General features: G+C 37.4%; 1 protein-coding gene across 6 annotated transcripts in view; it reads right to left on the bottom strand.

Moving 5' to 3' along the window:
* Positions 1–16,339, bottom strand: part of HIVEP2 (HIVEP zinc finger 2) — a 193,527-nt gene that overhangs the window by 86,068 nt on the left and 91,120 nt on the right. For 5 of the 6 annotated variants that reach the window (XM_032274589.1, XM_032274590.1, XM_032274591.1 and 2 more), the window contains one exon: positions 148–260. The gene's annotated coding sequence lies outside the window, so the exon portion shown is untranslated. Of the gene's footprint in view, positions 1–147; positions 5,354–16,339 lie in introns of those variants that run through there. The other variant, XM_032274588.1, reaches the window with a different exon arrangement.

Below are 16,339 nucleotides of genomic sequence, written 5' to 3'. Positions count from 1 at the left end.
TAACATCCAAAATATCTATCACAGGTTTTGAGAGCCTCAAATAATTACTGTCAAAATTTCACATAAAGCTTATTTAACATTGTGCTTGACGAATCTTTCCAATAACTTTGAAATCAAACCATACAGAAAGCATTTGGCTTGACTTACCTAGTGGCTGTATGTTAAAGAATTGGTAAAAGAGCATTCCAACCAAATGAATTCACTTAATTTTTCAAGTAGATCTGATTACTATGGTCTTTTAAAAAATTCAAGGGCTCCACCTAATGAGGAAAAAACAAAGAATTGCGTTTAAACCAGAGCATCATTATATAATCTATATATTAATAACACAAAAATCAAATCCAGACTATTATGATATTATGCTATCTTTTCCTAAGTTACTGTGCTACTTAAAACTATAAAACAACAATAGCATCTAGGAATTACGTTAAATTTTCCAGTTTGGGGTAAAATGAATATTTAAGCATATAGAAAACAATAAAAGAATACAACAAAGTGTGAGAGCAGAAGAGTTTGTTTCCAGAACTGACTGGCAGGTGGAAATAATGGCTATATAATGTCAGCTAAGACATTAAAATTAGAGATGAGGGGGAAATGCAATTTATTGCTTTGGAATTATACTCATTGATTCTTCTAATTTTCTATGCAATGAAAATTTGTAGGTGACAGTTCCTGAAAGCCATTAAGCCCTAGCTATATGCAATCTCTGTTGAGAAACAGAAACTAATATCTAGACAGATCATTTAAACATAAAAATGATCAAGAAGTCTTGGAGATAATTCATGAGCATGAATTTCCAAATTATTCTGAGAATGTTACACCTTGTCTCTACAGAAAGTGTTTACTCTACTAAGGGCTCATAAATAGCTTAATTATTATTTATAAATAATATTAGTTTATTCCATTCACTTTGCCATTAGAAGCACTTTTCCTGAAATTCAAACATTAAATTACTATCTCAGCTCTAAGAGAACATTTGAGAGAAAGCAAGCAATAACTTAACTAGAGAGAGAGCATAAAGTGAATTCTGGAGGGATGAGCAGAAAAGTGAAATAGAAAACTGGACAGTTTGTAGCTACTCCCAAATTACGTCTTCCCAGGCCTTCAAATATTAGTATGTTCAAACATAGTAATACTTAAAAAAGTCCCAGAACATCAAACACAATCATATTCAAGTCGCAGTCCAAAACTTATTCCAAAGCCATAAGCAGGATATTTTTTATTATGCAATTTGAAATTAGCCATGTACTGCCATTCCTCCAAACCCACTAAACACATTAACAGAATTAATTGATAATCTCAGTATTAAAAAATAAAGGTTGAAACAGATTTGTTATCCACCAGTATTAGAAGGTAATTGCTCTAGAAAAGAACAAAACAAAAGATGTTGCTAACAATAGAGAAGACAAATAGCAGTAACTATACATACTAACTAGAAATCCACAGTAGTCATGGGAAATATGTTTTCATCAAGAAAACCAGTGTCTAGATTCTAGTCTTACTGATATTCAATAAATAATTATCTAGGAAACTCATTTGGACATGGTCTTGAAGGACTTCTTCATTAACAGAGATAAATAATCTTTATTCCAGGGTTCTTGCCATAAATATGAGACAAATGCCAAATGGTTTAGTTATTTAAAATTATACTGAATCAACAAAGACAATCACCTAAACAATGAACTGCAAAATGATTCAATGCACACATTTTTCACATTTGAATATCTAGCGAAGCGAAAATATTTCTGTACTTTTCCTAGCATTTTATGCAAAAGTTAGAAAGTCTCTCTCAAATAATATTTGGTAGCTAGCTTCATAATATCACTTCTGAATACTTCCCAGGACGGTTTTATGCAGAAGCTAGCGTAACTTTTCTTTCAGTTAGTCACTTTCCAAGAAAAGAGGTAGGGCGCACCCTTCATGATGAAGGACAAACTTCAAGATTCTTAAAATCTCAATGATTTCTCAAAGCACAATGTAAAACCGACTTATACAAAAGTCTTTTTCAGTCCCTCTTCATTTCTTAGGTAGAGTATTGTTTTCTAACATTATGTAATTCTTGCCTCATAAGAGGTCTTACATTTCCCACAGATAACCAGTCATTAAGCCAATATGTTAAAAGGCTTTTCACCTGTATTGCATCAACTATGCTCTCATTTCTAATTATGGTGTCTAAGTGGTCAGTGACTTCAAACTACTTAGGAATTTTTCGGTGTTCCCACAGAGTGCCTAAAAGTGGTAGCAATGGGCATCTCATATCAAAGTTCAAAAGCACTAAGTATAAAATATATTAGTCACTCATTGGATGATTCAGCTAAATGACTGCTACTGATTAACAGGGAAAATGCAGATCTGTTGCCTGTACAACAGGTAAGCCTCACATACAAACCACTATATAACATTTATTTAGAAATGTTCACTTCCTTAAAAATAATTACATATAATGAAATGAAAATAAACACAAGATAGCAAATTGCCTACAATCGCTACACCACACAGTAGTGCAACACCTCAAATAATTTTATAACCTGATGAAAGTCATTGAATCTAAACTTCCTTACCTTTAATTTATTTTTATTACCTGCCTTACCAACCTGGGCACGGATTGGGGTTGGGAGAGGGACCCTTAGTGTTTTTTGACTCTTTCAGAAAATCTAAATACATCTGACCTTTGTATTTCAGTCAGTTATATGTTACATGGTCTAAACAATGGAGCAATTTATCATTAGCTAATATTTGATTATGCTTGTCACCAATTGGTTTGTTTCAGTTATTTGCATGTAATAAATCAGATGTACACACAATGCTGGGTTGAGTGACTTTCTCTAGCTGAATGGTCTACCAGGAGTAGTACACAGGAACCATGCTCCCTGAGTTCACCAAGACACTCCCTGGGAGCGGCTAAATTGACCATGCTGTTGTTGTAATACTGATCACAGTAAATGAGCTTTACAAGGAGCCCTCTAGAGTAGAAAACCACACTCTGGAGTAAGCTTGTGAATCTTAAGGTCTCTACAGACCTAGCTAATTCTTAGTAGTCATCAAACACTCTCTTTTCGTTGACAATGAAACAGCCCCAGCAGGTCACTTGCACAAGGTCATGCAACTAGAAGCAGTTTACATGACTACTATTTTGCTGTTTCTCCCTTTACATCATACAGCCACTGTGCCTCTCACAGGCAAAAATTCAGTCATAGCTAGCAGGAGCTTATTGAGCACCAACTATGTTAAACTTGCTTATCGGCTTAGGATGGGAAGGCAAAGGGAAAAGCAATGAGTTCAGTGTGAGAAAACAGACCTCAAATACTGGCTCCAAAGTATCCCCCTTGTCATGGTTACAATCAACTTGCCTCTTCACAAACCCAAGGAAGAAGTGGCCAATGAAAATAGGAAAACCAAGAATACCTTGACACTGTTATACACTCAAGACATCTTGGCATATTTTGCAGGGTTTCAAAGTGACACCTGAAAAGCCCTCCCCTTATGGCAAATTAGTACAGTTATCCTTAGTTATTTATATTATTCTTCCTCATAAACACATAAAAACATTGAAGATATTTTTAACCAGAAAAACACCATTTATTCCATCACCCAAACACAATTCTTTTCATTTTAAAAAATTTCAATCTATTATTTGTCCCCATGTAAGCATATTTTCAGAGATGTCCTCATAATGTACATATAATTGTGTATTCTGATTTTTCAATTTAACATTGCATAAGTATATGATTTCCATGAAATTCAGTTTTCATTTTTACTAGCCATATAATATTCCATAAAGCTAACATAAAGTCATTTCCTTCATCACCCTTAAATGTAGTAACATTTCAAATGGTCTCACTTATTTTAATACTACGTATATTATTTTTTCTTAGAATATTATCAAAAATAGGATTATCAAATCAAAAGGGAGAAATACGTTTGTAATGGACTTCATATTTATGGCTATATTGATTTCAAGAAATTCAAATTATCTACAAAGCCACCAGCAGTAGATGTGCATTCAACTTTCACCAAACTTCCTTAGCATTACATGTAATTAAAATCTTTTTCAGAGGCTTATTTCATGTAATATGATTCTTAAGGGTTGCATTTTTGTTTTAATGGTGACCATAATTATTCTCTCACTTAAAAATTATTTGATTGTCTTTCACCTCTAATGTAAAATTATCTACCCATATAATATGACTACCTTTAGGTCCCAGTTTTTCTTATGAACCTAAATGGCTTTTTATGTAATATATATATATATTAATTTTCTATATATTTTTTTCTGTAAATTTATTTTAACTATTTAATTTATCTGGCATATATTTAAATCCACAGCATAAGGTACGCATTCAAATCGCTCTGATGAATTAAGCTTGCTTTACTATATGGCATTGTAGTATGTCCATTTCTTGGCTCACCATTTAGTTACATCGGTCCACATATTTAAAATGGAACTTTTGTTCAGACTGCCAGGATGATGTGACTGGCATTGCGTTAGGTAGTTTTCATGTGCATTATCACATGAACTTAGTGTGTGTGTGTTAGTTTTAATTACTGTAGTTTCATAGTATGTTCAAATCCATGTAAAGTTAGATTCTACTCTTCATTTTTTTTTCAAATATTCATTGATATTTTCTTTTGTGCATGAGTATATGTGAGAAATTTTCATTCATTTTTTTCCAGGTTATATTGTTTAATTAAATGTACTGTTTGCCCTCCATATTCAGCCATACTCAGAATATTCCCATTAGCAGTCTGAATAAAATTGGGTTGAACCATATATAGAGAGTTAAAATGCCATATATGTAGAGATTCATAATAATGTGCTATTTTTAACAGGGGAAAACAAAATGTACATATGTGTGTGTGTGTGTGTGTATGCATGTTTTCAGCATTTTTCCCATGTTAAAAAAAATAGCATATTATTATGAATCTCTACATATAAGACATTTTAACTTTTATATTCAATAGATATTTATCTTCTGCAAGTCTCCTGGTTCTCTGTCTTTCCTCATTTCCACTCCACTTGCTTGGAAATACTTCCTTTCTTCATGTCCAGCAATTAAATTGTGTTAATTCCTCACAAGGTTCTCTGAATCACTTCCTTTACGTGCCAGAAATACTGATTAAATAGAAGCCAAGTATTTAAAATCCTATCTTAAATAAAATATCTTCATTTCCTTGCCCAAAATGAAATTAAAACTGCATGTAAACAATATCACCACCACAAAATAATATCCCAAGGAACCATTCTATTTCTATAGAAGATTTACATGACAAAGCCCTGAGTTTCTTTAAAACACAGCTGACACTCTGGGAGGCCAAGGCAGGTGGATCATGAGGTCAAGAGATGGAGACCATCCTGGCCAACATGGTGAAACCCCATCTCTACTAAAAATACAAAAATTAGCTAGGCATGGTGGCATGTGCCTGTAGTCCCAGCTACTCAGTAGGCTGAGGCAGGATAATCACTTGAACCCGGGAAGCGACAGAGAGAGACTCTTTCTCAAAGCGCACACACACACACACACACACACACACACACACACACACACACAGCTGAATGGCTTTGGTCGGCTAGAGCCCTCCTCCTGCCCCTCCACCCACCATTGTCTCTTATTGCTATCTGTGAAACAGGTTTGAATTCAAAGATAGAGAAAAAAATGCAGAAATACGAATCACTTAAAATTATAAATAAAATATGTTAAACTTAAGTTTGACTGAAAATAGTCTAAATTTTGTTGTGCACGTTAACTAAATCCACGTGTTATCTTCATTGATTTCACAAAACTTGGTACTCTCAAGGAATCTCATGGTTTACATAACTGACAATAGTAGATGAAGAATTCTAGAGACTGTACTGAAAGAGAAGAGAAGGACAAAGAGAAAAAATGGGAGGGAAAAAAGAAAGACCTGAATGTCTGTGTGTAGATAGGCAAATGAGGCCTGAAACTGTTTTCCATCCATACTTTGAAAGTCACCACTATGTGTCAAGTTCATCAAGTTGAGTGAAAGAAGGAGTGATGTGCCTCTCCACTTTCCTGAAGAACCACGTAGAAAATGTGGCAAATATTTAATTTAAGCCTTGTTTCCTGAAAGATTGCAGGATGCCCACAAATTTTCTTTCCCAGAGTTCAAAATAGCAAGCTGAGTGGGTGTAAGCACTTTAAGTGAAAAAAAAAAAGTAACTAAGGAAAAGGAAATCATACTTTCTGCTTCTTAGTATAAGATTTTTTTTAAAAGGCCATTTAAAGAGATATTAGCGATATGGATCCGGTGGTTGTCTTGAATCAGAATACAAATACAAGTCCTGGTGACCTAAGACAGAACCCCCTGGCCACATTTAAACATGATTCATTCTATATAAAGATTAAACTGACAACATCATAGTTACAGTAAGAGAGAGCTGTTGTCAGCTACAACCAGATACCTAAATCACAACAGGAAAACACTTGCACAGAGAGAAAGCTGAATGTTTCTAGGGCCTCTGCCCTTTCCAAAGAGAAGGACCTTCCTAAGCAGTGCTTTATAATATTTTAACATGTAGATGAGTCACCAGGAGAGCTTGTTACAAATATAGGTTCTGATTCTGAAAGTCTACCCCAAAGTTCCCAGGTGATGAGTTCGCTGGTCTACACTGTGAGAAGCGAGATTGTAGTCTGTAACAATAGTTGCCTACTAGCCAAACACCAGAAATCACAATCAACCAATTAAGAACACTTGCTAGGTACCTGTGCCAGTAGTTACAGTAGATAATAAAGTACATAACATGTGACCTGAGCTAACACAGAAAAGTATGTTTTAAAGAAATAAAAGCTAAATGCTAAAATGTGTGATAAAGACTCTCAGAATAATAGGAGTGGACAGCAGAAAGCCTTCTGTAGGGGATAGAGTGGTTGTAAATGGCTTCACAGAGCAAACGGGAAATGTGCAGCCCCAAGATGGGGTAAGGGGTAAATGTGCAGAAAGAAAGGGCAGGCCACCACTAAGGGCAATTCTAGAAGGGAGAGCCTAGAGTTCCCACAAGAGAAAGCTATGGTGCACCTGCTCTGTGGTTATAGATATTATCATTGGAAGCTTTTAATCAGAATTCACTTTTAACCAAGTGAAAGGAAACTCTGGCCTTGTTTAAAATTTGTCGGTTTGGAAATGATCATTCTATTCCAGGACAGGAAAGAATGGGTAGCTCTGCCTTAGTCTTATGCAAATTTTCTCCACTGGCAGCAGCAATAGTGTTATGAATGACATTTTAGGTTTGGGCCTGGGAGCACAAAATTATCATTTTTGTACATATATCTATGCATATGTATGCCTTTGGTTAACATATGTTTTTAATGATTAAGACTTTTGAGAGCATTAGAATCATAACTTTATACTACAATAGATTTAACAATCTTCTGTTACTTCGAGTACTTGAATTTTACTTTTATTATAAAAATAAACCCTTTTTTTCTCCCGTAACATACTTTGGGATGGCACATACCCACACAACACCCTCAACTCCAGCAATATTCTTCCATTCTTCCCTTTCCTCCCACACTGGCTGACAATGGGAAGAAAACATATCCAGAAACAGAATGAAATTATTAATGAATTATACCTTAGGTGTTTTTTTTTTTTAATCTTAAAGAGTTTTTCCTGCCAACTCACAATATGTTGGGTATTGCACAATGGATTCAATAGAAAAGCAACCAAGGTTTCCAAAGGTCAATACAAACATAAGCTTTCAATCTCTAAACTTTATTTTTTAACTGAAGAGAATTACAGAGGGATGAGGGTACCTACAAGCTGCAAGAGGGAAGTACTTAGAAGAGAAACCTAATATTTTTGCACTCCTAAGTCAGGTCAGCAATCTTACTGAGTTCTAATTCCGTCTTTTTGTCTTGGGAACTATCAAATTCGTCATCTTATTGTAAGCAGTAAGAAATGGTATTTGGAAGACTTACAAATCTTAGGTTTCATATTAATGTTAAATGCTGTGACTATGGTTTAGCCACAGTTACTGTCCGAGGTATGTTCCTGTCTTACCAAACTTGACTATGCTTCCTGTTCTTAGCAAGGAAGTCAGAATTTAGGCAATGCATTATGGCAAAACTGCTATCTAACCCATCAAAGCTTGAGTGTTACAAGATACCTGTTCACTGTGATTGGGCTGAACAAGGTCCTAGTATTCAGGATGTACGAACAGAGTCACCTTCCCTCCCACCAATCCAATGCACACACACATAAAACCCTCACTAATGACAAGAAAAAAATATGAATATAAGAATGCTAAGTTACTGTTACCTATGAATGGTTGCAAAAACAAGAAACAGAAGGCAGATAGGCACACCCTGTTGAGACCACGAAGTGTGTCTTTTTCAAATCTCTTCCCCTTTCTATCCTGACCCTGTTCAGGTGTCCTTGCCTAAGCAGGTCCTGGGGTCTTTGCAAGCTGCACTCTGCATCTACTGCAGAGAAGAGCTGATAAGATTTTTCATACTAGGTTGTCAAAAATGTAACATGTTCTCATGAAAAAATTTACATTATGAAAACAACAAAAACAAACAAAAATATTGGGACACCTTGAAACTTAAGACAAACAAATAACTGTTGGTGAAGAGATATATGTGGGGGAGGGGTTTTGCAAGAATAGAAGCAAGATGTCCTCTGTGGGAAATATTATCAATCCTGTTAAGTTACAGTGCAAGGTGTGTCGTAGACACTAGAAGCACATATGGCCGACTTTCAGTTCTCCAAGGTGATTTTTATTTGAATTGAAGTTGCTCTTCTGAAAACAATTAATCAACGATAAGTTCTCTCTCCCTCCCACTCTCTCTTCAGAGTGTGTGTCTATATACATGTCTTTTGACTAATTATAAGATATAGTCCCACTTTTTTCCTCCTTAGTATCTATCACTATGATCATCTGTGTTTATGTGCCACCTGCTTTTAGAATTACCCATGGCTATTACCAGAAGTTACAGAGTTAAATTTGCAACAGCACAGACTTCTAACTACAAGCCTGGGACCACGGTGGAAACAAACGTTCAGTTAAGGAAGATTTCCCAAGCGAGAATTGATGTCCTCACTAACTGGGCTGCCAGGCTTAGATCAAATGAAGGTCGATGCAATGTCCCCCGAGGAAGCTGTTCAACTCGCCTGGTTGGTTCCCCGGAGCCCTGCCAAGGAGGCTCTTCAGATTGACAGCACCCTGGCAGAGCTGCTGTCTTCCCCAGGCAGAGAGGCCCTCCCCCGGACAACAGGCTGGTGCAAAGCCATCTTCCACAGACACCAAAGGAGAGCACAGCAAAGCTAAGCTGCTGGGGACAGCCACTTGTGGCTGAGACAAAGGCAGGTTCCCCCTGCCGCGGGACAATCACTAGGACTGTCAGGCTGTCAAAATGTATATTGCAGACAGGACATCCCTCCTGGCATCCAGTGTGAGTGAAGCCCAGGCCACAGCAACAACAGCCTGGCCTGAGGACAGCCTGCACCACACATCAAAGCCAGAGGCCCTGGGAGGCTGGCCAGCCGCCAAAGACGCCTGAGAGCAGCAGGGGAGTGTGTTGCCTTAGGACAATAGCAAACTGGGACGTGGTAGAGTCTGTAAATTCCAAGCACTGGGGAGGTCTTCTCAGAGATTTTACCCTCTCCTGTCAGGGCTGTGATTTAATTTCCTTTGAAGAAAAAAAAAAAAAAAAGAAAAGAATATACATTCCCAAACCTTCTGTCTGCAAAGGCAGACACCACAATGCAAGCTTAATGCACTCTGGTCCTTCCCAGCTGACGGCCACTGTCTAACACAATACAGCTAAGTGAGATGTGACATTCTCCTGGTCCCCTTATTAGGGCATTAAGTCTAAGGAGTAATTAAGATCATTTAAATGCAAACGTCATTGTTTCACTGCTACTATCCTCCCAGATATTTCCCATCAATTCTGTTTAATTAGAGTAGCACCACATGTTAATTATAACCTGACAGTTTTATTGATTTCACGGGGCACATCATACAGTCTCATTTTAGGTAGCAAGGACTTAAGGTGAGGCATGAACTTCTCAGTCACAAAGATGACTCAGCTCTTGGACTGATGAGGTTCTGGTTTTTCTAGCAGGAGAGGTTTACCCACGTGCTCAACAGAAATACTTCAGGAATCATCTTATGTCCTCACTTTATTTCACAGCATTTTGCAAAACAACACATCGAAAACAAACTAAGACAAAAAAAATAATAATAATAAAAAACCTGTTAGAGTGTAAAAGACGTATCCATCTCCCTCTGTTTCTCTGGTCTTAATCTGAAATTCTTAAGGACCAGGATGAGGTACTGTGAAGCCTATGCAGGTAAAGCTGGCATCAAACAGAAATATGGTGCACTTCTGCCACTGAAGCAACCGGCCCAGCTTCGAGAAGCTACGCTGCCTACATGCTTATTAGAACAGAGAGAGCTGGTCAGTTTTCCTTTCAGAGGAAATGAATATGAGTTGAGGTCACTCAACTCTAATCCACCCTGTACCTCAGGGTTATACTCCCAGCAGCACATGCTCCATTAGCCAGCAGTTTGTCATAGCCCAGCGTGTCATCCATAATGGCATGTTGGGGGTGGAATCACTTCCAACTCCTCGCTAATCCGGTGTGGGGAACGCCAAGGTACAGAGTTTTACTTGATTGCATAAAACGTAGAGCTATTTTCAGCTTGCAAATCATCGTTCTGGCTCTTTCACCAGTCCTAAAGCCATATTACAACCCTTTAAAAACATCTTTTCTATTCGGTTTCCCCTATGTTAACATAAGCAAACACTTAAAGTAATCCCACTAAGTCTCTGAAATATAAAGCCATGAAATGTTAGAAAAAAAAAAACTAAAAAGAGTTTAAGAGTTTTACAACATATTCGCATTTATTTTTGTTTTGAGACAGAGTCTCGCTGTTTCGCCAGGCTGGATCGTGCAGTGGCACGATCTCAGCTGACTGCAACCTCCGCCTCCCAAGTTCAAGCAATACTCCTGCCTCAGCCTCCGGAGTAGCTGGGACTACAGGCACGTACCACCACGCCCAGCGAATTTTTATTTTTTTTAGTAAAGACAGGGTTTCACCATGGTCTTGATCTCTTGACCTCGTGATCCACCCGCCTCGGCCCCTCAAAGTGCTGGGATTACAGGCGTGAGCCACCACACCTGGCCCCATATTTGCAATTTAAAATGGCTTCTGCTGCTATGGTAGTAGGTTTTCAGTTATCTCCAAACACCTTATAAGAAACCTGGGTAATCGGCACATAGCAGGACTTCGGTGCTTGACAACAAAATCAATTTTGTTATAGTCACACTTCGAAAAATGACTTTGAAGAGTAACATTAAATAATGAAAATTAAACAACGGCTAACTGACATAGGAAGAACTTCAGCTATTTCTGTAATAATTCCCCTGGGAATTGTGCTGAACATTATAAAAACAGGATGTTTTGTTTGTTGTTCTTCATAAAAGACTACCGAACCAGTGTAAGACTCTAAAATATATCAAGACTACAAATCTATGTGAAGTCTAGTAATATTTTTAAAAAGCAAAATGGAATTTTTATTCATGTATTTAACATTTTTGCTCAATGTAAGATGACCTCAGGAAACATGTTTCTTATTTTTATGAAAGCCAAAAGGAAACACAGTTACATAATTCTGCAATGGTTCAGCATCACAGTGCAGAGAACTTAAGCCTAAATATAGGACAGTCACAAATGAGTCTTCACTGCTAAGACTTCTTATATTTAACAGTAACAAAGGATTATCCCATGGTAACCAGATACCTGTTCCATTTAGAGGCTAATCCTAACATAAGGATTTCAATAACAAACTTTTTCTAATGTTAACGTCAATGAACCGTGATGAAGCTACTGCACCAAGGATGAACTTAATAGTAATGGATTTAGAGATAACTTTAAGCAGGTATACTTAGCACACAAATACAGTCTTATCTTTGGATGTGGGGTGGGGGGAGGTTTCACTTCTATAAATGAAATCATAATTTTTTACTGCTTAAATAAATGAAAGCATACATATCATCTTCTTTTCCTGACCCACACAGCTGTATTTGGAAGTGGAGAAGAAATTGGGAAGCAGTATGTCTAGGAAACAATTGCACCTGAGCATTTTACTAAAGGCTGGGTGTGGTAGCTCACGTCTGTAATCTCGGCACTTTGGGAAGCCAAGGTGGTAAGACTGCCTGAGCCCAGGAGTTCAAGACCAGCCTGAGCAACATAGTGACACTCTGTCTCTAAAAAATAAAAATATAAAAATAAATTTAACTGGGCATGGTGCACCTGTAGTCCCAGCTACTCAGGAGGCTGAGGTGGGAGGATTGCTTGCACCCAGAAAGTTAAAATTGCAGTGAGCTGTGATTGTGCCACTACACTCCAGCCTGGGCAACAGAGCCAGACTCTGTCTCAAAAAAAAAAAAAAAACCTGAAACAAATAGTTGGGCCCTGCTCTGTGTCCATTCCGATGCTTTTGAAATAGCTGAAAAAGTCACCCAAATAACTGCTGCTTCCATTACATGAAGTGATCGCTATTCAAATCAAGTGAAAGCATCAGTTCAACCCCAAATCTGTGAAAGGAACTAGAGGCTCCTCTTCGCTTCTGAGGTCCCAGAGGCTACATCTAATCACTAAGACTGATATTTTTAGTTCTAAAAAACTCTAAAGTATCTCTTTAACCACTTATACACTTTGGTGAAACATTTTTTTTCTATTTCATATCTATAATTTGCTATTCATGTCATCTGTTAAGCTATTCAACAATCATTTACCATGCACCTATCACACACCAGCCACTGGGCTGTATGCAAAAGTACACAAATGTGGTTTTTGGTCTTAAAGAATAGCAAACTTGGAGGAAGTATGAAAAGTGTTGTGGTGTGAATTACCATAGGGTCCACTGGAGAAAGAGTCGTAGTTATTAAGGAAGATCTGAGAGTAGAGTCACTTGAAATGGATCTTGAGTAACTAGCAGACATTTGTGAAGTAGACAAGGGGAAAACCAAGTAGAGAGGAAATGTATTCAGTTTTAAAGCAAACTGGGTTTGAAGTGCCTTAGAAACAACTGGGTAGAAATATCCAAGTCGACATGTGGATATATAGATGTAGAATCCATGAGAATATGTGAACTGAAAAACTAGTATGAAAGACTATTAGCATCATTAGCAGCTAGAGTTACTCTTTTTTTTTTTTTTTGAAACAGGGTCTTGCTGTATCACCCAAGATGTAGTGCAGTGGCACGATCAAGGCTCATTGCAGCCTTGACCTCCCAGGCTTAAACCATTCTCCCACCTCAGCCTCCTGAGTAACTGGGACCACAGGTGTGTACTGCCATACCCGGCTAATGTTTTTGTATTTTGTTTGTAGAGACAAGGTTTCACTATGTTGCTCAGGCTGGGCTCCAACTCCTAGGCTCAGTCATCTGCCTGCCTTGGCCTCCCAAAGTGCTGGGATTACAGGTATGAGCCACCACGTTTAGCCTTAGAGTGAGTCTTAGAATAATGGGCCTCTGTAAAACAGTCTGAAAAGCTACAGAGAGTGGCTTAAGGGTTGTACTTTGGTAAAAGCCCCAAAGACTGAGAAATGTGTGAAGGTGCTGAGAACAGAGTCAGGCCTACTAGGCCACAGCATCACAGGACCAAGTGGAGAAAAAAATCAAGTGATAAACAGAGTCAGACACAAATCAGGTCAAATAAGTCAAAGACCAAAAAGATGTCTGTGAATTTCAAAATTAAGAGGTTACAGATGTTCCTTGTTAAAGCAGGTGGTCAAAACTGGAGCAGTCAAGACAGCATAGTAGTAGCTAGACGAGCCATCAGGATTATTGGTTTTACTGTTTGTTTGCTTGACTGTTTTCAAGATGGAAGGGATTTGAGCTAATTTAAATGTTTCTAGTTGAGAGACCTTTAATAGCTATGGCCCTGAAAAAAAAACACAATGTCCTAACAATATTTTACTGGATTAAATTTTGGCCGCAGTGGAGAGATAATTATGACTTGATTGTGTTAGGATAAAACTTCAAATTCTTAGCAATTAACTAACCACTAATAATGATTTAATGATTTGGGGAGTCTGTAATGGAAGAAATATGCTGTTCTTCTGTCAAATGAATCAAGAAGGAATCATATAACACTGTGGGGAAATCTTGAAAACAAAACTACTAAAAGGTAAACTTTGACCATATGATTTTCAAGCTGAACAAAGCTTTATGGATCATCCACTTAAATTGCGTATTGTGAAACAGATTGAAAATCAATGCAATAATAACAATTTCCACGGAAAAGTATCAAAACTGAGTTTAAACTGTGCAAGAAAGAAAATGATTATGACAAAGAGACTGTCCAAACTACTCTGTCTGAGAAACTTTTAAACATTTTATTCAGACATCTAGATGGGAGGGAATTCGTAAGCCTGGCAATTACAAGTTACCAGTAGGGGCTACCAAGACAATTTCTGAAGAAGCACCCTGAAAGAATTCACTAGCTGCTCCCGCTCTTAGCGCGTAAGGACTAACTCATCCTGCTCCATCTGGGGTCATGCCTCGCCGTGGTTCTCACCCTGAATACTGTCACAGGACAATAAAACAGTCACTTTGAAAACAGTAAGCAAGAAACCCAACTGAAATATTTTAGTATTACAGTATGGTGGTTTGTGTTGCATGATCATAACAGAAAACCCAGTTTTAGTCATGTGATGAAAAATTCAGGAAAAAAAAGTATTTCTTTAGAACTTAGAAAATGACTTACATAAGGTTAGTTTCTGGGAAATATACAAATAATAGAAGCACTTTCATATTCTTTCACAACTTGAATTTAAAGTTTTCCAAGTCCCTTAAGAGGTGAGAAGCAAAAGCAACAAGAAGAGGAAGTAACTCTAGCAGGCCTGGAATCAATAAATCCTGGTAATAGGATTTGGCTCCTAGCCAAGAGTGGGGTCCACCTGCCCTCTCTGTGGTAAGACTCAGGGTTGAGGCTCTTTTATAGATAGACACACATGTACACCCCAAGCACGATTTAATTTCTCTATAAGATGTAGCAGATAGTTTTGGCAAACCAGACTCTGTTTAGGCTGTTGTGATTTCCACAAAGAGGAACGTGAAAAGTTTGGGCTGACTACTGAAAACCTTAAGGAAATGAAAAGTCTCAAAATAGTAATGGAGTTTGAAACAATCACCACAGAGAGAAATAAAAATAACCCACATTTACTGAGTATTTTCCTATTTAATCTTTTACGACGCAGGTACCATTATTTTCCCAGCTTATAGAGAACTTAAGTCCCCAAAAGGTTCAGGAACTTGTCTACAGCCTCACCGTAAGTGCCGGAGAGAGGGATTTAATCCTTTGAGCCTGACTCAAAACCATCTCTCTTGAAAATAGACACTGGCAATTTTAAAAGATTCATGGGTTGAAGAAATCTAAATATCCTGCCATGACTGGCACCCAATTTTCAGTTCGTGTCGTAATGATTCTAACCTGGAAAAGGATCACCAATGCCAAACCAAAAGAATGTGTAATGTACTGAACCATTCCTGATTACTCACTGTTTCAGCTGGTGTGATAGAACTCCATGGTGGAAGAGTTTCAGTGGAGGTTACTCACGTCTTTATACAACAATGATACTGCTGCTCTCACACTTAGAACGAAGGTCACTGCTCTAAATTTGGCAACAAAATCAAAGTCTTTCTTATCCAGCTAAAGAGTATTATTTTACCCAGATCATTGTCCTAATTTGCTTTGGCACTAAAACGTGTTTATTACTATAAAGTAAAGCTAAAATTGATGGGTTTGGGAGACTTTATATACCATGTTCCACTACGTTAATTTTGGAGGGCATGCCATGCTTTCTGTCTTTAGAAAGTATAATCTATTTCCTCCTTCTTAAATAAAAGCCACAGATTTCCCCAAAAAACCTAAAACTTCAGTACATTATGTTAAATTTTGTTTTCACTTTATTATTGGGAAATTACTTAATCTTTCTATCAAGAAGAAGCATTTTGCTTTTCTTATAAAATGCTCACGATAAACTCTTTTTTCTCTCATTTATTCAATTATTCATTCAACAAACAATTGTGCATTCCCATAAGCCATGATTCTTGTCTTCATGGAGCTCAGGGGCTAATGAAGGTCAGACATTGAAAACAGATTGTTACTATGTAGACCCCATAACAAAAGGCATGCTGTGTAATTAGTTATCTAACAATATTTGAGAAAGGCAGCATTCTTCTAAATTCTTTAAAACTTGGGAGCTAAGTATCCCTCCTATCATGATCTGAAGCCTAGAATAATTCTTAAATCCACCACAGATACACTTTATTTCAACAACTCCCAGATGTCTCACGACACCTGA

This window comes from Sapajus apella, unplaced genomic scaffold (genome assembly GCF_009761245.1).
Source record: "Sapajus apella isolate SASKATOON/1434 unplaced genomic scaffold, GSC_monkey_1.0 scaffold6, whole genome shotgun sequence".
NCBI classification, from domain to species: domain Eukaryota; kingdom Metazoa; phylum Chordata; class Mammalia; order Primates; family Cebidae; genus Sapajus; species Sapajus apella.
This window is presented reverse-complemented; position numbering and strand designations above follow the sequence as displayed.